The following is a 26,691-nucleotide window of genomic DNA, read 5'->3' as shown; positions in this document are numbered from 1 at the left end:
TTTTTTTTTTTTTTAAATATGTAAATTGATCAAATAGCTTTTTGTGTTTCATTTTTTTTTTTTTTTACGTTAAAAAAAAACATATTTGTTTCGTTTTTTTTTTTTGGTTTGTTTAAAAACGATACCAACATGCAATGAAAATACAACCAAAATTGTTTTAAAAATTTGGGACGCTAAAAACGTACATGCTTTTAGTATGTTCTGTTTTATACCGTTTTGTTTATATTAGAATTCTTCAAAAGTGATATTACACAGAAACGTAAGAATTGTGCATTTATTAGTTGTTACTTCCCTTCAACTGTTTGGTAACCCGGATGTAAAGGCTGAGTAAACAGAGTTAAAGGTGGCTTCGTGGCCGAGTTAGAATCTTGCGATCGACAGGAATTATCACCCCTTACACCGGTGATTGCATAAGGATAAAGCACTAACGTAGGTGCAAAAGAATAATAATTATCAAAGCATAATATATATATATATATATATATATATATATATATATATATATATATATATATATATATACGAGCAAACAGTTAATAAAACATGTTAAAAAACACTTTGAAATGAGTTAAAAACGTATTTAATCTGAAAACGAAACACTAGATAAGTGGATAGTCCTTAATCCGCGGAGTTTCGAAGAAATACTTTCCTTCTCATCAGAGGGTAGGAATTAGCAAAATGCGGGATCGGATTATGCATGAAAAAGTATTTGATGAAACAACAAGTAAGTCAAAGATCTGTAGAAATATATTTTCTTATGATATACATCAATCCTTATTTAAGAAGCTCAATGTAATTACAGAGCAATATAGAGAATAAATGACAAAAAGTAATATTCCAAAATTCATGATTTTGACCATCTGAATTAAAGGAATAAATTATAAGATGGTCAACATCATGAATTTTTGGAATTTATTTATTTATTTATTTATTTATTTATTTAGAGAGAGAGAGAGAGAGAGAGAGAGAGAGAGAGAGAGAGAGAGATGCTACGATAACAATGTATTTAAAAAAGTGCTTTGGTCAAACTTACATAAAACTTGGGTTTTAACGTAAAACCTCGCGATGACAACAACGGATCTTTTTGCAACTTGTCGACTACTTTCGTTCTTGTCCAATGATTGCAAGCTTTCATTTCAGTAAGGAGGACGAACTTATATTTTCAATCTTCATTGATACGCATATACAAACGAGGAAGACCTTCGTATACAAAGGTTAGCGGCCTTCGTTACACATGCATTTCTTTTTCGTGTCACTTGTCGCATAAACAGAGGAAATGAGCTGTTTCTGAGACCAACGTTGATAAGAGCTAGTAAGTACTAGCCCTGGTTCTAAGTGTGATGGGGGTGTGGTGCTGCGCGCGTGTTTGTGCCTACCACTTAACTAACAAACCACACACACACACACACACACACACACACACACACACACACACACACACACACACACACACACACACACAATATCTATCTATCTATCTATCTATCTATCTATCTTTCTATCTCTCTCTCTCTCTATATATATATATATATATATATATATATATATATACATATATATATATATAGAGAGAGGTGAAAATATATATGGCAATTAAGCTACACAGAATATTCAACGTTTCATTCTCGTGAGAATTCGTCAGACTTAGAAAATGAAACGCGGAATTGGCATATTCATTTTCATAACTTACTACCAAGCTCTATCTATGTATTGTAAGCCTAAAATTATATTTTCGTATATTAATTTATATGATTTAATGAGGTAGTCATATATATATATATATATATATATATATATATATATATATATATATATAAAATGAAAGTTAAATGAAAAATATATATATATATATATATTATTGGCAGTAATATATATATATATATATATATATATATATATATATATATATATATATATATTGGCAGTTTAAAACCAATAAATATTTATCATTTTATCTTAAGTATTGGCAATGGAAAAAGAAGTTTTAAACAACCCCCCCCACACACACACCAAAAAAAGCAACTTAAGAATCATTTTTTGGCATCGGAAAATAAACATTAATATTACTGATTCCGTTTTTGTTTCAATTCCCGAATCTGAGTCCAGTTAATCGTCCCAACACTAATACACACACAATATATATATATGTATATATATATATATATATATATATATATATATATATTATTTCCATAGCCAGACAACGTCGCAGTTCACAAGAGCCGAGAAAGCCAACAAACCGGAAGTTCAAGACTCAAGTTTCGCCCTCATTTTGGATCATCAGTTAACACATCCAAACTCGGGATTTGAAACCCGAGCCTCTTGCATGCGAGGCGAGCACGCTACCAACTGAGCAAACGCGCCAAACACACAAGAATGCCTATTAACTTGCACACACCAAGCAACCCACGGCATAGATCTGACAGTGGAATGAACCTACCTCATACCGAACGAAAGACATGGTATCAAACCAGCTATAACCCTAGCTGACGTCTCACGAGTAGGAATTTTATACTCGAAACGAAGACGCCACTGCGACACGCTAACCTTGCGAGCACCATACACAGCCTAACGCCACAAGTACATTTAAGAAGTTTAATTACCACACAAACCGAAATGCTCGACATACAAAATCAACTCTAGGCTTCTATTTAAAGAACATTTGAACCCCGATACTTGACTCTTTCATTTTAAACTTAAATTGAAGTCACTATCACCGCACAAGCAGTAAGGCCAGGCATATAAAATCAGCAATAGGTTCTTTGATATGACGGGACACGTTCGAAATGAGTGTTCCTATTTATAGCACAATTGAAGTATAATATTTGACTTAAATTTTTTTTAATAAAATCAGCAGTAGGTACGCTAGTTTCTCAGAAAAATCAGATCATACGGTATCACTGGAAGAATACTTAACATAATTAAATCCTTCTTAAATAAGCGAAAACTCCAGGTTGTCCTCGACGGTCGTACATCTAAACAATATGATATAAATGCGGGAGTACCTCAAGGGTCTATCCTTGAACCTCTATTATTCCTAATATTCATAAATGACCTCCCTGACAAAATTGTCTGTCAGATGGGTATATATGCTGATGGTACCACGCTCTATAACAGACACGACAAGAAAACAAATGAACACATATCTAAAGAAATGGCAGAAACACTAGAGGATGACTTCCGATCTGCAGTGGAATGGGGACAAAAATTGATGGTCTCATTCAATGCTGCCAAAACTGAACTTGTTTCCTTCAATAATTGTAAGAAACCTTCTCTACCACAAATAGCAATGGCCAACGACTCTTTATCTGAAAGCATATCTTTTAAACTTCTCGGTCTAACGTTCACAGGAAACATGAGTTGGAACAATTACATTGAGAGTATTGCCAGGACCGCTGAGAAGAAGGTAGGCTCTCTCTACCGTGATAGAAAGCTAGTAACGCCTGAAAGTATCCTGTACATAAGGCCACCATTCGCCCATGTATGGAATATTGCTGTCATATTTGGGCTGATGCATCTGCTACTAGTCTCTAGCTCCTAGACAAGGTTCAAAAGAGAGTTGCCAACCTGATAGGTCCTAAACAGTCATCTAAGCTTCAGCCTCTGTCACATCGACGAAATGTTGCATTCCTCTGCCTGTTCTACAAGTACTTTAACGGCGAATGCTCTGACGAACTGCAAGCACTTGTACCCCCTCGATGTAAATACCCCCGCAAACCTGACAAGCAGCTAAATTCCACCCCTTCACAATAGAGATCCCTAGATGTAAGAGAGCTTTCTATTCCAGTAGTTTCTTCCCCAGAACCGCTAGACTTTTGGAATTCCCTTCCGGGTCCCTGCTTTCCCAACTGTACTGACATGCAGAAGTTCAAGTGTAACGTGAACCGACATAATTGCTACCCAACTCCCTACATAGTACCCCTGTCGCTTATGGTCCTGATAGTAGCCCCCTACATCAAAGTAGCAATGTGCCTTGTTTGGGCTGAAAATGTAATAAAATTTTTGTTTTTTAAATTTAGACTAGGATATTTACTGAAATAAGTCACTACGAGAGGCATGTGATATACCTTCCAGTGCACTGCGATGCATCCCCAATTAAAGCAGGCAACTAATCGATTTGACTGAAAAATGGTCGATTTCACCGATTTCGACGACAATAAAAACAGGGAGTCGAAAACATTCATAGGTCATCATTCCATCTCGAGAAACGTTGAGTCACTCTGCTAGTATATATATAAATGAAAATGTCAACTGAATAAATTTAAAAAAAATACGACAAATTTAATATTCGACAAGATATTAAAAATTTTTTTTTTTTTTTTTGTTAATTCATGATTATCTGATTGGGATTGTCTCATAAATATTGGTATTAATATTTATATGGACTTTAATTTTACAGTATTATATAAACAGTAATCTGAAAGTATTTAAAAATTTCACTTAATTATATATATATATATGCATAGATTATTGTATAACGTTAGATCACTGTGACTGACGTAAAAAACATTGAAAAATTAAATGTTTAAACATTCAATGTTTTTTCTCGCGGTTAATGGTAGCCGATTGGTTACTGTCTTTGCTAATCAAATCAGAGATGGATCGTGTTGCCGTATTCGAATCTGTCGACTGGTGTTAATCGTGACACCCTGCAGTCCTGCACTGAAGATTCCCGAAAGAATGAAACACTATATATATATATATATATATATATATATATATATATATATATATATATATATATATATATATATTAATAGTACAGGCCGAAATAAAAGCAGCGAAATTAAAAAAAAAAAAAAGGAATTAACACGAACAGCGACCCCCCTCCCCTTGCACATAAATCGTAAACATTTTGTAGCCAATGTCGACCTCTCTCCACACTTGACCCGGATGAAACCGCGGGCAACGCACCGTCAGCGAGAACCCCCTTCCCTCTTTCATGAACTCTCTCTTCTTTTCTCCTCCCCCTCTCTCACTCTGAAAGGCACCACCAGGAAAAAAAAAAAAAGATCACATAGTAGTCGATAACGAATGAAAGGAGGAATGTGAAGAAAAATGTCTGGCGGGGAAAATAAAGGAAGCAGGGAGAAAGCAAAATTTACAAAGCCTTTTGGATTGACATCAGTGTTGTTGGGATAGTCTGTCATAATATCGCTCCGTAAACCCCCGACATTAGTGGGGCCTTACGGCATTTCTATGCCACTGTATTATCCATGCAGAATGATAGAAGAATGGAACTGTTATAAGGACTTTTAGGTCGGAGAAAAATCCACGCTTTGGTTAAGAGTCGAAATACATAGGAATGTATATTATAAATACTGATATCTACACAGGTGAAGTCCAATACAAACAAATTCCTGATGAACCGCCCCCTTAAGTAAGACACGTTTATCAAATCTCCAATACTAACGATTACTACGATACTATCCACTTGATTACTGTGCACGCAATAACCCTTATCCCCGAGTGGCTTCCGGGCCTTGATAAGTGGTGACCTCTATGTAAAAAAAAAAAGCGCCTACAGATTTTACAACGTAGCAGAGAACTACTTACTGAAGAAAAAGGCCGAGAATAGTCAAGGACAAGGTAAAAGGAGAGAGAACGGCAAAATAAGATAGAGGATGGAACCTGAAATACGACGACAGATACATATCCTCAAACTTTATCAAGGACTGTTAATTGCCTTTTCATTTTTTCCTTGTCTGCAGATTAGTACCAGTTCTTTATAAGCCCATCCTCATCCAATTCATACCCCGCCCCTTTCTGTTACCAACTTGAAATTTCCATAACGATATCCCTACATTTTTGCATTCTTTTATCTTTTCTCTTTTTGGTCCCCCGACAAAAGGAGGGTGGATTTGTAAATTTACCCTTGTCCGTTCGTCCGTTCGTCTGTCCGCACTTTTCTAAATAACTGGAATTTTTTGATATTTTCCACAAACATTAAACATGATATGAGTAAAAAAGTAACAGAATAGATTTTCCAGGAAAACTCCGGTTGCACCCGCCCCCACCGCCGAGAAGTTCTTTTCGGGTTAAAACGGCTGAAATTGACATTTTTGTGCTTATTAAAAACATTGATTTCATTGGATTTTTATAAAACCTTCTGCAAAATTGTATCCGACTGATTTCTATATAATTTTGTTTGTCTATACTTCTCGATGACTCTTTGGTGTGCCCCATGGGCTCTTTTATGATTAATAAAAACACTCCATTTTTAAGACTGTTTTACCATATTTGTTCATAATTTTCTGCGTATGTCTATTTAGCAGTTTTGCATGGTGCTGAACTCAAATTTAAATATATTAAGTCATTGAAGACTTTTGGGGCTTAATAGGGTGGGGGCAAATGATGAACTTAGTAATTTTTTTTTGCGTGGTGCAGAACTCAAATTTAAATATATTCAGGCCTAAAACTGCACCGTTTGTTCATTTTCACTAGGATTTGACGTCCCCTGGGGAATGGGGGGAAAATGCTGAATTAAAAAAAAAATTTTTTTATAGCAAATCGTGTTGTCTTGAATTCTAGTTCATGCGAACCTCACCTTGACCCGTTGAGTATTGTAATGAATTTCAATGCTAGTAGAATAGTTATGTGAATAAAAACACCTTTTATGTATTTTAACAGCGTGTTGTGTCGCTCTTATCTTGTGTTCGATTCGCTAAAGATTGTGTGAGGAATATCCTTGAACCAAGACCACGTGTCACTTAATATCGTGACGTAGTGATTCAATACTTTATCGTTTTTCTTTTGAAGTGAAGTAGGGGAACGCGCCAATCATAGAATCAACGATTCTGACCAGGGGGCAATAACCCCTGAACTTAGCCTCTCCCAGCTCGTAACAGTATATATATCTATTCTACTATTATATAAAAGGAACTTTGTCTGTATGTGTGTGTGTGTTTGAGAGAGAGAGAGAGAGAGAGAGAGAGAGAGAGAGAGAGAGAGAGATCCCCTTAAACTCGGAAACGGCTAGGTCGATTTTTTAAAATTTCACACTTTTATAAGTGGTGCGTTCGAAATGAATGTTTCTCTTTGGAGCACAATGAACCATGATACTTGACTTTTGCATTTTAACTTTAAGTGAAGCCATTATTCACAGATAATTTTAAAAGTCAACGGTAGATTCTCTACAGTGCAATGTAGATTACAATGTATTGTGGACTAAGTCACTGTAGGGAAGCATGTAGACCTTTCTTCCGGTACACTGTGGGAAGTCCCAAATTAGAGCAGGCAATTTAATTCGATTTAATTAAAAATTGGGTGATTTCACTGATTTCAATGACAATAAAATGTGGGAGGGTGGAACATTAGTTGATTCTCATTTAATCCCGGACAACGTCGGGTCTCCCTGCATATATATATATATATATATATATATATATATATATATATATATGAATGAATGACAAAAGTCTTCATTCCAAAGTTCATGATGTTGACCATCTTACAATTTATTCCTTTAAGTCAGTTGACATTTACAATTCTTGACAGCATCTGTTTCGCAGCACAAAATCCATCACTTAATTATTATATCAATCAGTGAATCTGGCAGAATATAGCTAAATTAATATAATTTGTTAGTACGAATTGATGGGCTTTAGTGACTTTATTTCTAAATTCAAAATTGCGTAATGGAAGCATAGTATAAGGCATTTACAGCTTCTCTACCAATTTTCTGATTTTTAATCATGTCAAAATGCACTTTATCTCCTTTTGATGGATTGATTGTTGCTATTTCTTCTGATTAGTTAAGGGCAAAATAGATTCACCGATTGATATAATAATTAAGTGATTGATTTTGCGCTACGAAACAGATACTGTCAACAATCGTAAATGTCAATTGAATTAAAGGAATAAATTGCAAGATGGCCAACATCATAAACTTTGGAATATAGATTTTTGTTATTCATTCAGTATATTGCTCTGTAATTACATTGAGCTTAAATAAGAATTGGTATATATTATAAGGAAATAAAGTACATTTCCAAACGCACGCACACACACACACGCACACACACACATACATATATATATGTATATATATGTATATATATGTATATATATATATATATATAATGTAATCACTATCATTGTTACCCATTATTACTGTTACTATTGTTATTATTGTTACTATTATAGATATGTGTGTGTGTGTTTCTTATAACACACACACAAACACACACACACATATATATATATATATGTATATATATATATATATATATATATATATATATATATATATCATCCTCATGCTTGACTAGTCTACCAAGTTTCAGTTATAAATCTCCACCAGTATATGTTTTATTACCGTTCGATGGTAAGCTGCAAATTTGCACATGTATTTTGCGAGTTCACCTAGCTACGAGATGCAGAATATTTGAAACACTACTGCCATTGCTTCAATCTCTGAACTCCAATCTCTCGTTCCCCCCCTCGCCAATCTTTCACAAAAAACACCCGTCTAGCTGAAACCACTGTCAAAAAATTTCCCCACTCCTTATCTGTGCCAAAATCAAAACGTAGATTCCACGAAGAAAGCGTTCTTTCTTAGAAGTGCACGCCTGTGGAACTCTGTTCCGGTTGCCTGTTTGCAACCGGACTACAACCTGGATGTCTTCTAGTCCAATGTGAACAAATTCCTGACGAACCGCCTCCTTAAGTATGACACTTTATCAGATCTCCAAAACTAACGTACTGTACACACAGTAACCCTTATCCCCGAGTGGCTTCCGGGCCTTGATAAGTGGTGACTACCTTGTAAAAAATTTTTTTTTTTGCTGCGATTGCTTCAATTTTGGCTGCGATTGCTGTATTATTAATCCGATAATTGTTTTCGTAGACATTTACTTTGAGATTATCTCGAAGATAAAATCTCTGGAAATTATGATACTGCAATTAAGAAGCTCATTCAGGATTAAACATTCTACTGATGAGATGATAACTAAAGTGTCCTTTTATATTATCGAACGGGGATAAAAGTAAATTGTTGGATGCTTGGTACATTTGGATTACAGAAAGGACTGCGAATTTATTAATGCTTCCAGGGATGATATTAAAATTATTTTGGAGAGTAAGCTGTTTGTTTTTCTGCTTGCTCATTATATGCATTTGATGCTAAAAGGAAAGACGGAAGAGACAAGAAAGAGCGAGAAGAGGGAAATAGAAACCAAAAACGATTGTTTGTATGTCTGCCTAAAGCTTTTTACAAAGGCAAGAGATTTTCATTTTTCGGTATTGTATTGAAGTAAGATCGACCCTTCGGACGACAAATATCGAAAAATTGGCTAAAAACATTAATTTCTTCACCTTCATCTGGACAGTTTTCTACAAAAAGGTTGATTTTTTGTGTCGCCGTTTTTGCAAGTCATCGTATCGGTTGAGAAGAGTTCACATAATTTCAATGCTGCAAACTTCTGGTCGCGTCATGGAGTAGCGGTAAGACGTCAGTTTTTTTTCACTTTCTCTTGCGCCTTCGCATCACGGGTTCGAGCCTGCTTGCCTACTACCACTTTTTTGAGGGGGGGAGGCTCAATACACACCTGCAAACACCCGGGCAACGCCGGGCACCCAGACTAGTCGTAAATAAATGTAAAAGTAGGTCCATTTTGTCAGTCACTGCGCCAACAAGGGTTTTGATTGAATGGTGTAAATATAGTTTTATTCGAAAATAGGTTTGTGACAATAGAACAGCGTTTTCATTCATGTCGAAACTGACATCCTCGAAAGTTATTCGTGAACGTCCTTAATTTCGGCTAATTCAAAACAGACTAACTTCATTTTTTAACTCTACAAATGTACTTTGAACCTATTTATCTATTTGCCTTTCGAATCACTTAAGGACACATTAATGTACAACGAGTCGTCTCGTACCACTTAAAAGGTCAACTACGTTAAAAACATCGATACTTATATAAAGGCAGTCTATTAATACTTTTAATAATGAGGCGTTCAAAAAAATAATACCTCATATTTTTTTTTTATTTCGCTTGGATGAATCAAAGGAAATTACAAATTGCATTGCTATGAGATGACTGAACTCATGCATCCATGACCTGAAAATTTCATCTCTCTATTGCAGATATTGACGGTGTGAGACTCTAAGAAAGCAGCCCCTCGTAGCATAGCGTATACAAAAGAAATATTTAATTCTGTTTCACAACGTTTCGAGCATCTCAACAACTTTCTGCGCGAAAAATGCCTCAAAAGCCGAAATGATGCCGAATCGGCTTTCAATGACTTCATCGCTTCCAGAACTCCGGATTTCTATGCTAATCGGATAAATAAATTTGTTTCTTTTTAGCAAAAATGTGTTGATTCTAATTATTCTTATTTTCGATTAATAAAGTTTATTATGAAAACAGTTATGATCTTTTGAAGTTGAACGTCAAAAACAAAATTATTTTTGCACCAACATAATAGGTCCTGAACTAAGCTTCAGCCTCTGTCCCATCGACGAAATGTAGCATCCCTCTGTCTGTTCTACAAGTACTTTAACGGTGAATTCTCTGACGAACTGCAAGCACTTGTACCCCCTCGACGTAAATACCGCCGACAAACCCGACAAGCCGCAAAATCTCACCCCTTCACAGTTGAGATCCCTAGATATGTATACACACACATATATACACATATATACATATACATACACATATATATATATATACACACACACAAATATATATACATATATATATACATATCCAGTATTTATTTCCCCAAAACCGCTAGACTTAGGAATTCCCTTCCGAGTTCCTGCTTCCCCAACTGTACTGACATGCAGAAGTTCAAGTGTAACGTGAACCGACATCTTACTGCCCAACTCCCCACATAGTACCCCTGTAGCTTATGTCCCTGATAGTAGCCTCCTACATAAAAGTGGCAATGTGCCTTGTTTGGCGTGATAATGTAATAATAAAAAAAAGGATAATATTTTAGACATCGTTTTTCAGTATTTATTCTAACAGTGCTCAACACGCGACTAAAGCTGGGTAGTGAGTTATGCAAATATATTTATGGCGATTGAGCTACACATTGACTTTCTGCGTTTCATCTGCGTTTCATCTCCGTATTGTTAGGCTTAAATCACGGACCGGAAGCTGATGTATATCTTAATTTTCATAAATATATTTTCATAACTTTAATAGCTTTAACATATTGAGCATTGCCGAAGTAAATGCTGAAAATAGATTTATAAAATACATCTGGTTATAACGTTTTCTCTCTTCTTCCCCTTCACTCCTAATCTCTTTTTTAACTAATCTCCCTATTTGTGTTCCTCGTTTTGTTTTTATGAAATCCCTTCCCCCTCCAAACCTTTTTACTTTCTCTGACACGCGACAATTAGTTAATCAGTGAATATACTTACGCAAACTTTTTTCGACACGCAAAAATTAGCTTATCAACAGACACGCTTAAGGAAACTCGATGTTTAGCTAAAATCAACCCCAACACCCGAAATCAGTAATACAATCTATTTAATTCGTTGTAAATAATTAAAAAAAATACATTCTTCTTCTATAAACGGTAAAAATAATTCCAGTGAACTCACTCGAACATTGTTGCAAGGAATGAACGTAGCGCAAAATACAAATTTCCAGTTATTTTTTAACTTTAACATTGTTATTTCGTAACATTTTCTTTTTTAGGAACAAGAGCAGAGGACCGCTTGAAATATGAAAAATAGAATATCAAATATAAAAGAACAACATCGTTTTCAAGCTTAAAGAATCCCATAACCTTGATATATATATATATATATATATATATATATATATATATATATATATATATATATATATACACATACATATATATACACATATATACATATACATACACATATATATACACACAAATATATATACATATATATATATATGCATATATATACATATATATGCATATATATACATATATATACATATATATGCATATATATACATATAGATATATATACATATACATATACATATATATATATACATATACATATATATATACATATACATATATATATATATATATATACATATATATATATACATATATATATATACATATATATATATATACATATATATATATACATATATATATATACATATATATATATACATATATATATATATACATATATATATATATATATACATATACATATACATATATATATATATATATGTATATATATATGTATATGTATATGTATATATATATATATGTATATGTATATGTATATATATATATATATGTATATATATATATATGTATATGTATATATATATATATATATATATATATATATATATATATATATATATATATATATATATATATATATATATATATAGGGTGTCCCAAAAGAAGTTGACGGATTTGAAATTTGAAATCGACTAAAAGTACCGCTCTATGATAAATATCCGCTCCTTGGTGGTGTAACGACCTCTGATGACTTCGTTACCGTCATTGTAGATGCTCTTAAAATTTTCTTTTACTGATTTGTTGCTTCTGTTGTTCCATCTTATTTTTGCACAATTCAGCTTCTTTTTAGACACCCTCTGTCTGTCTCTCTCTCTCTCTCTTTCTCTGTCTGTCTGTCTGTCTCTCTCTCTCTCTCTCTCTATATATATATATATATATTTATATATATATATATATATATATATATATATATATATATATATATATATATATATATATATATATATATATATTAGTGATGGACGATTCCAGTATTTTTCCCGATTCCGATACAATTACCGATTCCTTGCTAAATTACCGATTCCGATTCTTTATAAATCTCTAATTATTTAACTATAAAATTGTTATTTTCCCCGGTTTTCGTAAAAACGCACGTAAAATATGCAGATGTTTTCCTAAACGTCAAAATACACTTGTGGAGGATGATCTACCGATTTTAGTTTTACTGGTAATTTAAAAATCAATAAATATTTATTATTTAATCATTATTACCAGCAATGGAAGATTTTGGTTTAAACAAAATCAAATAAAAAAAGACAATTAAAAGAATCGTTTTAGCATTGGAAAATAAGCATCTATTTTTCTGATTTCGATTCCTATACCGATTTCGATACCCCAAAATCTTCCGATTTCCCGATTTCCGATTCCGATTAATCGTCCCAACACTAATATATATATATATATATATATATATATATATATATATATATATATATATATATATATGCGATAACTAAGTTGCGAGAGTGTGATTATGTGGCGTATGTTCCTTTTAAATCATTCGTTCGTTATGCACTGTACAGTTGAAGTCAGTTTTCAAGTTGAAATATAACTTACATGTTAGTCAATACACCATACCATCCAAGATGTTGGGTTTGGGTCGGCTAGCTGATCATTTAAAAGAAAGACTATAAACAAACCTCGATCTCATATTCTGGTCATGCTTCACCCATTCGTTGCCAAATTCCATTAAGACAGTACGTTCAATTATAGGCAGTCAGGCTGAGAAACTGTTTTATCTCTCTTCTACGGTTTTCAAGCTTTATAACCTTTTCGTACACAGAAACCGTCATAGATATACTACCACCACAAATACTGCTAGTACTATCGTTTTTCTGATGAAAATCGCTACGAACAATGACGTTTAACATTGAATTTTCGTGGGTAGCCATCGTTGGTCGTCACTGCAAATTGAGTGGCAATAAGCCTCCCTAATGTCAAAGTTCTCTTCGCATTCAGCGGAAGTCTGGTAAGTGCTCCCCTTCATCGGTCTTTCCACCCTTCTTGACCCTCCTCGCTTATTTGGTGTGGCATTAGTTTATGCCAATACTAAAAACACGGGGGGGGGTCGTAAATAACACGTCTGCAGTTTCAGTTTTCATGATTCAATGTGGTGTTTCTTTGTGTTACTGTTATTATTATTGGCTCACATGGAGCTTTCACACAAGTCATCAAAGATCTGATTGAAAAACCCGTGATATTCCCCGGAAGCTGAGTGACAACAAGTCTCCCCAGACGTCCAGCACTCTCCATCTCCTTCCATAGCATTTGCAAGTCAATTTGCGTTATCGCAACAGCCTCTCACCATGGATTTCTCGCTGGCAACGGACATTGATCTATACTGGAATTTGAGTGGCACTACACCTCCCTAAGGTCCCAGTTCTCTTCGCGCTTGTCCCGTGGAGGTCTGGTCAGCGCTCTTTCCTCAGTCTTTCCATCCTCCTTGACCCTTCTCAGCTATTTCGTATCGCAAATCTTTTTGATGGGACAATGGGAGGGGACGGGTGATGGGGATGTAGAACCTGATATGCATCTTCATTGTTCTTCATTCCCTGTAACGCTTCTTCATGTTTTGCCTCTGCAGCAGTTTGTCTGGTTCACGCATGTGGTTCATCTCCGCATTCAAGGGGTTTCCTTAATATTTCAGCCGTTTTCATTATCGTTAGTCGTTGTATCTTTGCAGCCATTCCTCTGATTCCAACTTCTTCCATTCTTTTTTCAAAGTTTTTCAGAATTGTTCCTAGTGCTCCTACTATTATAGGTATTATTTTGATTTTCTTCATCATGCAAATCCCTTTTATCTCTCTGGCTAGTTCTGTGTATTTGCTCCGTTTCTCTTTTTCTTTCATACTCATCCTATGGTCATCTGGGACATCAAAATCTATAATTTGACAGGATTTTTCTTTCTTGTTAATTATTATGACATCTGGTCTTCTTGCTTGGATGGGTTTGTATGTCGATGTCCCATAGGATTTTGCGGTTCTCGTTTTTGAGTACTGTTGCGGGCTTATGATTGTACCATTCGTATCTACGTTCAAAATGCAGTTGTTTGCATAATTCCCAGTATATTATTATTATTATTATTATTATTATTATTGTTATTATTATTATTGTTGTTATTGTTATTGTTTGTTGTTGTTGTTATTGTTGTTAGCAGCAGCAGCAGTAGTTTTCATTAAATAAATCGTAGATGTTAATAATACAAATGGGGCTTATGCACTTATGTTACCGTGCTTTTTTGAAATCGTATTTACGTGTTAAATTTAAGTTTCATGATATCTTTTTATCACATTGTTTGGTGAAAGTACAAAATAGTAATAAAACTCTTTCCCCTCCCCATGTTAAGAATGGCTTTTTAAATAATAATGTTATTATTTAAGCACGGTAACGTAAGTGCATAAGTTCCAAAACTGTAATTTCTCATATATTACGAAAAAAAACTAGTTCGTGTTAATGATATCAATGTCACTGTAAGAAAAATCCGTTACTCGATAAACTTTTTATACGGTTTTTATGCAAGAAATTTTAAATAAACATTTACAATAATAATGGATAAAAAGTAATATAAAACTTACCTTTTGTAAAGCAAATACATTTCTTTATAACGAATTACACAGAGTTAATCGCATTAAATTAATTTAATGTTGTTCTCTGTTGACGAAAACTATGTAAATAATGGGACTGTTAATTAGAGGCCTCCGTACATTTTTTTAGAAATAGGCGCAAAAAAAAAAGTTGTCACTTTTTCAATTTAAACAATCAAACTAAAATGAATTTTTTGGAGCCGATGTTGGATTTTCGTTTTTAGCCTTGCCAATAGTCATATATGCCATGATATGAATATATATTTTTTTAATATTGGAAAACTTTTATATAAAAAAAAAACTGTTTAAACTTCATATCGCGAAATATTGGAATTTAATATTTTAATCTTTTTAAAATTAATTACTTTTTTAGACATCTGTATTTTTGTTGTAATTGAAATAAGTAAATTATCGAGAAAAGAATATTATCAAGAAAAACGATGATTTTTATTTTAACATTATGATATTTATTTTATGTCTATTTTTTTTATATATAACTTTAAGGTAAGTGGAATAATTAATGGGTTTATATATATATATATATATATATATATATATATATATATATATATATATATATATATATAAAGCTGAATGTGTGTGTGTGTGTGTGTGTGTGTGTGGTCACGAATAGGCTCCTATATGGTTGACTATTTAAAAAAAACTGATTGCATATAATGATAGAAGATGTATCGAGAGGAATGGGCATTTTTGATCTGGCAGAACGGTGGTTCATTAAAATTGTGGGGGTCTGCGTTTGCGTCTGGTCCACAAAGTATGGAAATAAAAATTTTAAAAATTAAAAAAAAAAAAACGTTTACAAGTGTTTTTGATATAGACATACATAAGAATACTTTGATAAGTATGTTTTAACTTACATAGGAATGGTATAATAAAATTGTGGGGTCTACGTTCGCGCCTGGCGTCCATAGAATGGAAATAGGCACACACTTTAATAAAGACTTTTCATATCTATCTGCGTAAGTATACTTTGATAATGATGTTTCAGTTTGAAGAAATATGGTATAATAAAATTATGGGCTGTTCGTTCGCGCCTGACCGCCATAGAATGGAAATATGTCACAAAGTTTAACACGGTTTTTAAATATAAATCCAAAGAATATTGTGATAAGTGTTTCAATGTGATAATAAATTATGGGGTTTATCTATTTTATTTTTACTATCATCATATTATCGCCCAAATTCGAAGTTATCTCTTTACAACCCTTCCTTTTTATAACCTATCATACTTTCATAAATCAGAATCCATTTTCTGTAGGCTGTTTTTAAACCCAGTCAACGACGGGTACTTTTGCTAGTATATATATATATATATGGGCCTAAATTTGTTTTGTTTATTTTCCGTAACATGAAATATAAGGGGGCAGAACAGCTAAAAAATTCCCCCCCCCATATATTTAACGAAACCTTTTAATATGTAAGTTAATTTAAAAATAAGTATAAAAATGTCATAAAAATCTGACCATTAGTTGATTTTTGCTGCATTTTTTTAAACATGGGTATGTTTACAGCTTTACAATGGTACATAAGGACGTTATTTTAAAGCGTCGATAATGTAAACATAATTTTAGTCTCGCATTTTCATTATTTTCGTACGCTGTAAAAAATAATAAAAAAAGAATATTAGCAGTTTATTTGAAGCTTCTTCTTTTAAATGGCACATGAGTTAGGATAATAATATTAAATTAAATTACAATTACATCGTGTTACATATTGGGGGGGGTAAATCTGTGGCGCGCATTGTTGGTAGCTAGTAATCTGCTTCTATAGTGTCAGAATATATCTAGTTATTACGGTTTATCTCCAATATTATTATAGAAGTCTGTGACATATTCCATTGTATGGACGCCCGGTGCAAACGAAAATCACACGATATCATTATACCATCTTTAGACAGAACAGATACTACTCTTGGATCCTATCCAGAAGACTAAGAAATTATATTTTAGTTTAACTTACGGCCCCAAAGCGACATCATTTATTTTTATTTAATTTTTTTTTTACATTGCGTCTCCAGTGATCGGGAGATCCTATTTGTTAAAAAGGAGAATAGAATGTGATAACTAGGGATATGACAACAGCATATTCTTTTCATTGTTTTGACTCTCGATTGCACATCCGACACAGTTAATCAACCGAGAACCACATCACTCTATATAAAAGCCTATAAGATATCAACGAATACACAACCGAGAGTCAAAACAATGAAAAGAATATGCTGTTGTCCTAGCCCCAGTGATAACATACTACAGCCATTAAATTAGCATATCTATATATAACTTAATGTTCGTATGTTATCTATGTCTTCTATCCCCCATTTTTAATAAATAGGATCTCCCGATCGAATAATCTATAGTCTGGAAACCGTGACACACGTACGTTAAGGGTACTATGATATTATTATTATTATTATTATTATTGTTGTTGTTGTTGTTGTTGTTGTTATTAGTTATTATTATTATTGTTATCCTACTCCTCTTCCTCCCCCTTCTCCTCTTCCTCCTCCTTCTCCTCTTGCTCCTTCTTCACTGGGAGTTTTGACACGATTCATTATCAATGATAGCTCACTGGCAATAAGAACCGGTGTTCCCTAAAAGCCGTGTAACGACAAATTCACCCAGATCTCATGCACTCTCTGCTTCTTTCGATAAAACATTTTGCATTATCATAACAGCCGTTTACCGTCATTAGTCTTTTCTCGAACTTAAGTGGCAGTAAACGTCCCCAAAATTCAAGTTCATTTCAGGACTGGTTGCTCCCCCCTCGTTTTTTCTATCCTCATTTATTCTTAACGGTCACTTTGTGTGGTACCAAAAGAGAAAGGTGTTCATGTTATGCGTTTATTGATTTCTGGCAGTTTCAGTTATCTCGAACTTGTGCAATGTTCCAAACACATCTGGTTACGACCTAAAAAATTGAGAATAAATCTGAAAAACTTCTCTATTTGCTAAGATTTGGGGCTAAGATAGCGCTCTTCGGTTTATAGCAGGGGTCTCCAAACTACAACCCTACGGTCCAGATCCGGCCTACCAAAGCCTATAATTCGGCCCGTAGAGCTCTTATTGAAAACAAAAAATATTCAAGAAACCCTTTTTTTTTTAAGAAAATGGATATGTGTGAAAACTATGTGGTGTTTTTTTGTTTGTTTTTGTTCCGAAAACGATTCAAAGAATGAGGTTTTTGGAAAACCAGTTTCACTAAAAAGCAAAGCTAATGAACAAAACAGTACACATCCGGACCATTTTTTTCTCTTGTCCCGCGTAGCTCTAAACAGTGAGCAAGGTGGCCCTCGATTCGAAAACTTTGAAGAGCCGTAGTTTAGTGATAGCCGGGGAAATTGTTTAGATAGTCATGATCTTTCAGATAACGCCAAAGGAAAATAATAGGGCGTTAAGGTCCGGTGACTGTGAAGCCACTTCACCTCCTATCATTTTGTGCGATAAAGTTGTATCATTTATGACTTAAACTTCGTGTACAGATTAGGCGTAGACTGATGTTTATTTGCACCATGTATGAAGTACTGTTATTATATTTGAGCTGATGAATGTCTGTCCCATTTAGGGCTTCTTGCAGAAACATAGTTGTTATTTGATTGGTTCCCATTCTTTCACGATAGCCTCAGTTTTTCCATACTATTGTGATACGTATTCTTCAGAATTGATTGTTCTATTCCCTGCTTCTTTTGTTCCAGCTCGTTTGACTCGGTGGTCTAGTGGTCTCCATGAATTCGCCTTTTTTATACCCATTGTAATACAATGTAATTGTTCAATAGCTACAGGATTGTGAAACTCTTTTCTGACTGTTTTCCTCCTACTAATTGCCCTGGTCTTTTCAAAAGTAAAGTTAAAAGACTTTCCTATCTTTGCAATAATCATTTTTTTTCGTGTTACTCCTTGCATCACATGGCTTCAGTTCTTGTAAACTCGAAAGTGACATTTTTGAGTGACCCTGTAATACTGAAAGTTGGTTCTGAACTATATTCTAAAGAAGGGGGAGTCTATTTACTTTGCCACCCCATGGGTCAGAGTTGGACATCAGGGTCGTTTTTTTTTTAACATGGAGAGTGGTCTCCACGAATTTGCTGTCGTTATACCCATTGTAACACATTTTTTGTTCAGTAACGGAACTCTCCCCTTATTGTTTTCATCTTACTTATTTCCCTGGCCTTCTCAAGAGTAAAGTCAATAGTCTGTCTTTTTAATAATCATTTTTTTCTTCTTGTTAGCTCCTTACACCATGTGGTTTCACGCTTTGTCTGGGGCGATTCCCATCAAAATACGGTTGGTTTTCAGAAAGGTTTTTGAATTTGAGGGTGGCATTTTTTGAGTGACCCTGTAAATGGACATTCTAGTCCTTAACTAAAAGTTGCTTCTGAACTATATTTTCAAGAGTGAATGGCCCTATCGCTCCTATTAATCATAGTCCTGCAGAAACTGAATTTAATTTATATTATTACGTAAACCAATCAGTAGCAAATTTTAATAAGAGAATTCTTGTTGTCACTAAGGTTATACCTTGCCAATTGTTCAGACGAACGACTACACATGGAGAACCATTTCATTTCAAATGTATAGAACTGCCGATTGACAGACAATTATTATTCTAAATTCAATAATTACGCGATTAACGCCAGCAATCATACCACAGAAAAATCGAAAACTTTATTACGAATTAAACATGGTCATTTAACTGATCGATACTCTAGACCACTAGATGTTCAACCTCGGCGCTTTATTATAGACACAAACTATTAGCAATTATAAACCGCTTATATATTGATATATTTACAGGTCGTCGCGTGGATTAGTTAAAAAGCATACCCAATCATTGCTCGCTTAAGGACAATGTGTACCAGCTCATATAAAGTGAAAAGTTTGCTTAACACCAATTGGCCCCAATTGAAATGAATGTTCCCGTCTTGGGCAAGCCCGCTGCTTTGACAAGCTTTTAGGACTGACTTTTACACCTGACCTGAAATGGAAGACTTACATGAAACCTGTTGCCAAGGTCGCTGGAAAAAAAATGCTTGGATAATTCTACTGCCCCAGAAGGTATTTAATTCGCAATTCTCTACTTGTATAAGAGTCAAATAGTCCTAAGATGGAGTTACTGTTGCCACATCTGAGGACGAGCTGCTTAGAGAACCTTTTTGTGACTTGACAGGGTTTAAAATCGGCTTCTAAATCTACCCCATTTCAAGTTCAAAATGATGACAATTAACTTCAAAATGGATTAATCCACTTCAAAATGGATCAATCAACCTCTAAATGGAACAATCTACTTCAAAAGGGATTAATCAAATTCAGATTGCGATATTTTTTAAACTAAAGAATTTCGCCCCAGTAAGTTAGAAGAGATGATCTCCGAGGCCATTAATATTTCCCCTTAAACTTGCACCAACTTCATATCTAGAATACAGAATTACTCCCCTCTGTAATAAACTTAGATGATGATTTGGAACGTTTATATAATTTTGTATCCCTTTGACTTAAAAATAAAAGAATAAATATTGAATTTATTTGTATTATATTAATTCTCAATTTTAAGTTGATTATTTATCATTTTGAACTTGAAATGATATAGTACGCGATGTCCTTTTCTCCTAATAAGCTCTCTCTCTCTCTCTCACACACACACATACACACACACACACACACACACACACAAAAGACACGTTGCGGGTCTATCATTATTCTATCATTATTTTAACGGCAAATTTTTTTCTGAGCTTCAATCTATGCCCCACCCCTCCTGCAAATATTGAAAACAAAAACTCGTCTACACACACCCATTATTAACAATTTTCCGTATACTTTATTTGTGCCAAAAACTAAACGCAAATTTTTTCTCCCTAGAACTGCTCGCCCACGGAACTCTATACCGCGAGGTTGCTTCCCAGCTGACTATTACATGGTCGTTTTCAAGTCTAATGTAAACAAGTTCTTGTTGAACTGTCCTCCTAAATAATCAACTATCAAAGCATATTTTACGAATATCCTTTTTCTTAAAAATTATTCAACCACTACGGTCATCATGATGTTGTCCTACCGACCACATAACACTCATTAACCCTTGTCCTCGAGTGGCCTTCGAGACTTGGTAAGCGAAGACTCTCTTGTAAAAATAAAAAAAAAACTCCTGTTTGTTTTTCTATTTTATTTTCGGTCGACGTCGGTTCACAGTCTATTAGATTAGAACAAAAGCCTCCACATGGTTGTCGTAAGCAAATCCTTCGTCATATAACCGAGAGAAGCAACAACTATTGGAATTGTAAGGTATCCATTGCCTTTCGAGACTGGACGGATGCCATGGTTATGAAGTTTCTTTTCTTCAAAAGCTGTCGGTAACAATTCAAGTTTCTGCAGTTATTTGCGAGGACAATTTTCTATTTTTCTTTGTGCAAGATCTAAATTTTCTTTCGGGGGGATACAAAATCAAAAGCAAACAGCTGTACGAGCAGTTAGTTAGTTATTTGTACAAACCGTTCCTATTGTACTCCAGAAAAAACAAAAAACAAAAAAAAACAACAACAACAAAAAACGCGATTTATATTCATAATGCAAACCATATTCAACACGCACATTCTCGAAAATACGTCTATTCTATTTGCGTGATTACAAACTGTACCCCACCCCCACCTCCTAAAAAAAAAATCTGTACAAATCGCTTTTTTTATTGATTACGTTCTTTACCAATTTATAGACTTCTTATCATTTGTATTCTTCGAATAATTGTTCTCATCTAATAAAGTAGTATTCTCACAACGTTTACTCGATGCAAATCCCAACCTTCTTCAGGTGTATTTTGTCGAACTTGGAAATCTTTCTGTAGAGCTCGGGAATCAGCATAGAAATGCCCTGGATGGTGCAATTTTGTGTTTACCCACACTGAAAAGCTATGACAATGCGAATATATATATATATATATATATATATATATATATATATATATATATATATATATATATATATATATGTATGTATATATATATATACATACATACATATACATATATATATATATATATATATATATATATATATATATATACATATACACTGTAGCCCTCTCAGAAGAGGACCTACAGTGTACACTGGTTGCCTTCACGAGGGCGTACAAACAGCTAGGGCTAACAATTAATATAAAAAAACCCAAAATCCTCCATCAATCACCACCAAACAGTACTCCAGTCTCACCCTCAAACATCTCCATCGACAACGCTAGACTGGAAAATGTGGACCACTTCCCATACCTAGGCAGCATCCTATCATCAAAAGCCAACATAGATAATGAAATACAACACCGTTTTAACTGTGCCAGTGGGTCTTTCTCAAGGCTAAGGAAGAGAGTATTTGAGAACCGTGACCTTCTGGCAAAGACCAAAATCATGGTATACAAAGCTGTCTTGCTGCCCACTCTTCTCTATGGATCGGAGACCTGGGCCACATACAGGAGGCACGTAAAAACCCTGGAGACATACCACCAAAGATGCCTCCGAAAAATCCTCAGAATCAGTTGGAAGGACCGACGCACCAACACAAGTGTCCTGAGTAAGGCTGACATTCCCACTATCACCGCTACTGTTGCTCAACGCCAGCTCAGATGGACTGGTCATGTTGTCCGAATGCCGGATCTCAACCTCCACATACAAACTAGCGGGTGAGCATGACCTTAGTCTTCTATTAGCAAGCCCAAAAGAAGCACAGGCCCCCGAAAACAGATCCATAATACCTTTCGTATCCCTCTCACCAGATCCACAAGATCGGCGTCATCCGCATAAAATAATTCACGAACCAGGTGCTGAAAGGTCCTTGGAGAAGCATGAAAACGACGAAGATCAAATACTCTACCTGTGGTTCTGAAACGCAAATAGACACCGAGAGAACAGTCCCTAAAGGAATACGATAACATAGTTTCAAAATAAATTGAGAAAAGTGTAGGTGCTAGGATTTCACCCTGCTTCACACAATTGTCAACCGATATGGGTTCCGACAGGTAAGTGTTGAAGTTCAGGCGAGCCTTCATATTAGTGTGGAGCTCCCTGAGTAATCGTAGAAATTGAGGTGGGCATCCCAACTTCCTCAGAATTATCCATAGGGCACTTCTGTTCACCGTATGAAATGAAATATATATACACTTCTGTTCATATCAAATATATATATAACACTTCTGCTCACCGTATCATATATATATATATATATATATATATATATATATATATATATATATATATATATTTATATACATATATAAAAATACATATATCCATATATATACACATATATATACATATATATCCACATATATATACATATATACACATATATAGATATATATACATAAATATATGCATACATATACACATATATACATATATATACACATATACATACATATATATACATACATATATATACATACATATATATACATACCTATATATATACACACATATATATATACATATATACACATACATATATATATATACACATATATACATATATATACACGTATATACATATATATACACATATATATACATATATACATATATACACATATATACACATATATATACATAAATATGTATACATATATATACATATATATGCATATATACATATATACACATATATATATACATATATATACATATATACATATATACATATATATATTAATATATATACATATATATACATGTATACACATATATATATGCATATATATGCATATATATACATATATATACATACATATACATATACATACATATATATTCATATATATATACATAACTATATATATACATAACTATATATATACATACATATATATACATACATGTATATACATACATATATATATACATGTATACGTATATATACATATATACATATATATATACATATATATACTTATATACATACATATATATACACATATATACATGCATATATATACTTATATATATACACATATATACATATATATATATACATATAGATCGAAAAGTTTTAGTCAAGTCAACAAAAATCTGATAAAGCGGAACACGGTGTTCAGTACATTCCTTCTGCAACTGCCGAGCAGAGAAGATCATGTTCGTGGTTCCTCTGCCTGGACGAAACCACTTTGGCTTTCTCGAATGACGGATGGACAAATATACTTTAACAATCTACTGAGTAGGAAATACTTTGCCAACTGCTTCCGACAAACGTATCCCCACGATAACTTCCACAGTCGGTCCTGGGCCTCTTTCGCTTGTACAGTGATATAAGAATTGCATCAACCCAATCCTGATGGATGGGAACACCCTTCCAGACATCAGTGATAAGATGAAGAATTTCATGAACAAGTTTATCATCCCATGTAAGAGGACTTCCACAGGAATACCATCAAGCCCTGGAGCCCTCTCAACGTTCACTTCCTTGATTGCATCTCTAATTTCATTCTCAGATGGGAACACAGACATTTCATGGATAAGCTTCTGTTGTGATAAAAAATCATTGATTACGTCGTCATCAACATTAGAGGGGTTGTCAAAGAGATCTGAATAATGCTTGGTCCAACGAAGGAGAATCTTGTTAGGATCCTTTATAAGGGCAATTCCATCACTTGAGAGTAGGGGAGATGTAGATAGTGTTTTAGGACCAGAAACCTTTTTAAGCAAATGGTACATGCGTTTGAGGTCTTTATAATCAAAAGCGATCTGGATTTGGTTGGCGAGTTTAGCCCACCACTGATTCTTCATTTGGCGGAGTCGCTTTTGGAGAATGCCCTTGTTTGCTTTAAGTGACTGTTGGAGGGACTCTCGACCTCCATGAAAGGCAGACAACATTTTATGATGCAACTCATTTTTAGCACTTAAGAGTTGAGTTATTTCAGAATCATTATCATCAAACCAATCCTGATGTTTAGATTTGTGGAAGCCAAGAACATCTACACTTATTTCATAGAGTGTATTTTTAAAATGCGCCCATGGTCCATCAAAATCAGTAGAATTAACTACGGATCGAAGCTTTTCACATACACTTGGATCATCCAGCTTAGACACATCAACCCGCCTGGGAATCTTAACACCACCCGACCTACATTTCCTCCTTATACAGATTTTCAACTTCCCACATACCAAAAAGTGATCTGTGCTGCATTCAGCTCCATGCATAACACGCACACTACAGACGTCCTGCATATCTGCATTCCTGGAAATAATGTAATCAATCAAGCGACCTTGTTTTGAACGAGAATGGGTCCAAGTAAACCTATGGACTTCCTTGTGGCTGAAGAAGATAGCAAGGTCAAACTGAGTGCATAGATGGAGAAGATGCAGACCATTACTGTTGACCCTACACCAAACCGGCCGAGTGAGTCCCAGGTGTGATGATCCTTGCCAACCCTTGCATTTAGATTACCCATGAGTAAGATCTTCTCAGATAAAGGAATAGAGAAAATGGTACGACTGCGATCTCGGTAAAACGCTGTAATGGCGTCTTCATCATGACCCATGGTAGGGGCATACACAGATAAAATCGTCCTATACCTACTGTGTGCCAGAGGGAAGCGCATCATCATAATTCTGTCGCTTACACAGATTGGTTGTTCAATCCTCGTCACCAAATCAGAACGCACAGCAAAGCCAATTCCACCTTCTCGTCTCAGCCCCGATGATTTTCCTTTCCCAAAAAAGGTGTATCCCGAGCCCATTTCCACTAATTGATCCTCACCACTCAATCGTGTTTCAGACAATGCCGCAATGTCTATGCTGTACCTAGCGAGCTCTCTTGCACCAATAGGTGTCTTACGCTAAGGTCTTTCACTATCCAGGACATCTAGCAAAGTTCTCACATTCCACGTAGCAACTGTTAGGTTATTCCTCTCCTGATAAAATTTTGATTTTCCTTGTTTATTATTTTTCTTCAACTTTATCTTGTTTCTCTTGAAAATATAGAGCAGCCGCCGACCGCAGGAAGCCGACCAGCTAATAAAAGGGTAGACAATTTATAGGTCACCTTTTCTAGACCCTTCCCAAATTCATGGGTGAGCAGTGTATCCATAGAAAAGGCTGCTCAGCCGCCAGATCATCAACCGAAGTATCTTCCACCCTGTAAGCGATTTAGTCGACGATGTTAGATAAATTACTGGCCGCATATGTGAAGATTTGCAGCTATGTACTTCCAGCCCGCTAAGCCTGTGCCCGTCGCCACTCACCTATCGCCATAGGACTATTACTTTTTTTTTCTTCAAAAGATATCTGCACATAACGATCGCGACAAAAAATGCTTGTGATACACATATTGTACCCTCTCGCATCCTA

At 34.5% G+C, this 26,691-nt stretch overlaps 1 protein-coding gene across 5 annotated transcripts in view; it reads right to left on the bottom strand.

The window, feature by feature from the left end:
• Positions 1–26,691, bottom strand: part of LOC145248890 (beta-1,3-galactosyl-O-glycosyl-glycoprotein beta-1,6-N-acetylglucosaminyltransferase-like) — a 207,426-nt gene that overhangs the window by 76,533 nt on the left and 104,202 nt on the right. Inside the window, exon 1 of one of the 5 annotated variants that reach the window (XM_080110660.1) lies at positions 1,034–1,365. The exons of the other annotated variants lie outside the window; for them this stretch is intronic. The gene's annotated coding sequence lies outside the window, so the exon portion shown is untranslated. Of the gene's footprint in view, positions 1–1,033; positions 1,366–26,691 lie in introns of those variants that run through there. 5 annotated transcript variants of the gene reach the window in all.

This window comes from Euprymna scolopes, chromosome 27 (assembly GCF_053919585.1).
Source record: "Euprymna scolopes isolate OS-2025 chromosome 27, ASM5391958v1, whole genome shotgun sequence".
NCBI classification, from domain to species: domain Eukaryota; kingdom Metazoa; phylum Mollusca; class Cephalopoda; order Sepiida; family Sepiolidae; genus Euprymna; species Euprymna scolopes.
This window is presented reverse-complemented; position numbering and strand designations above follow the sequence as displayed.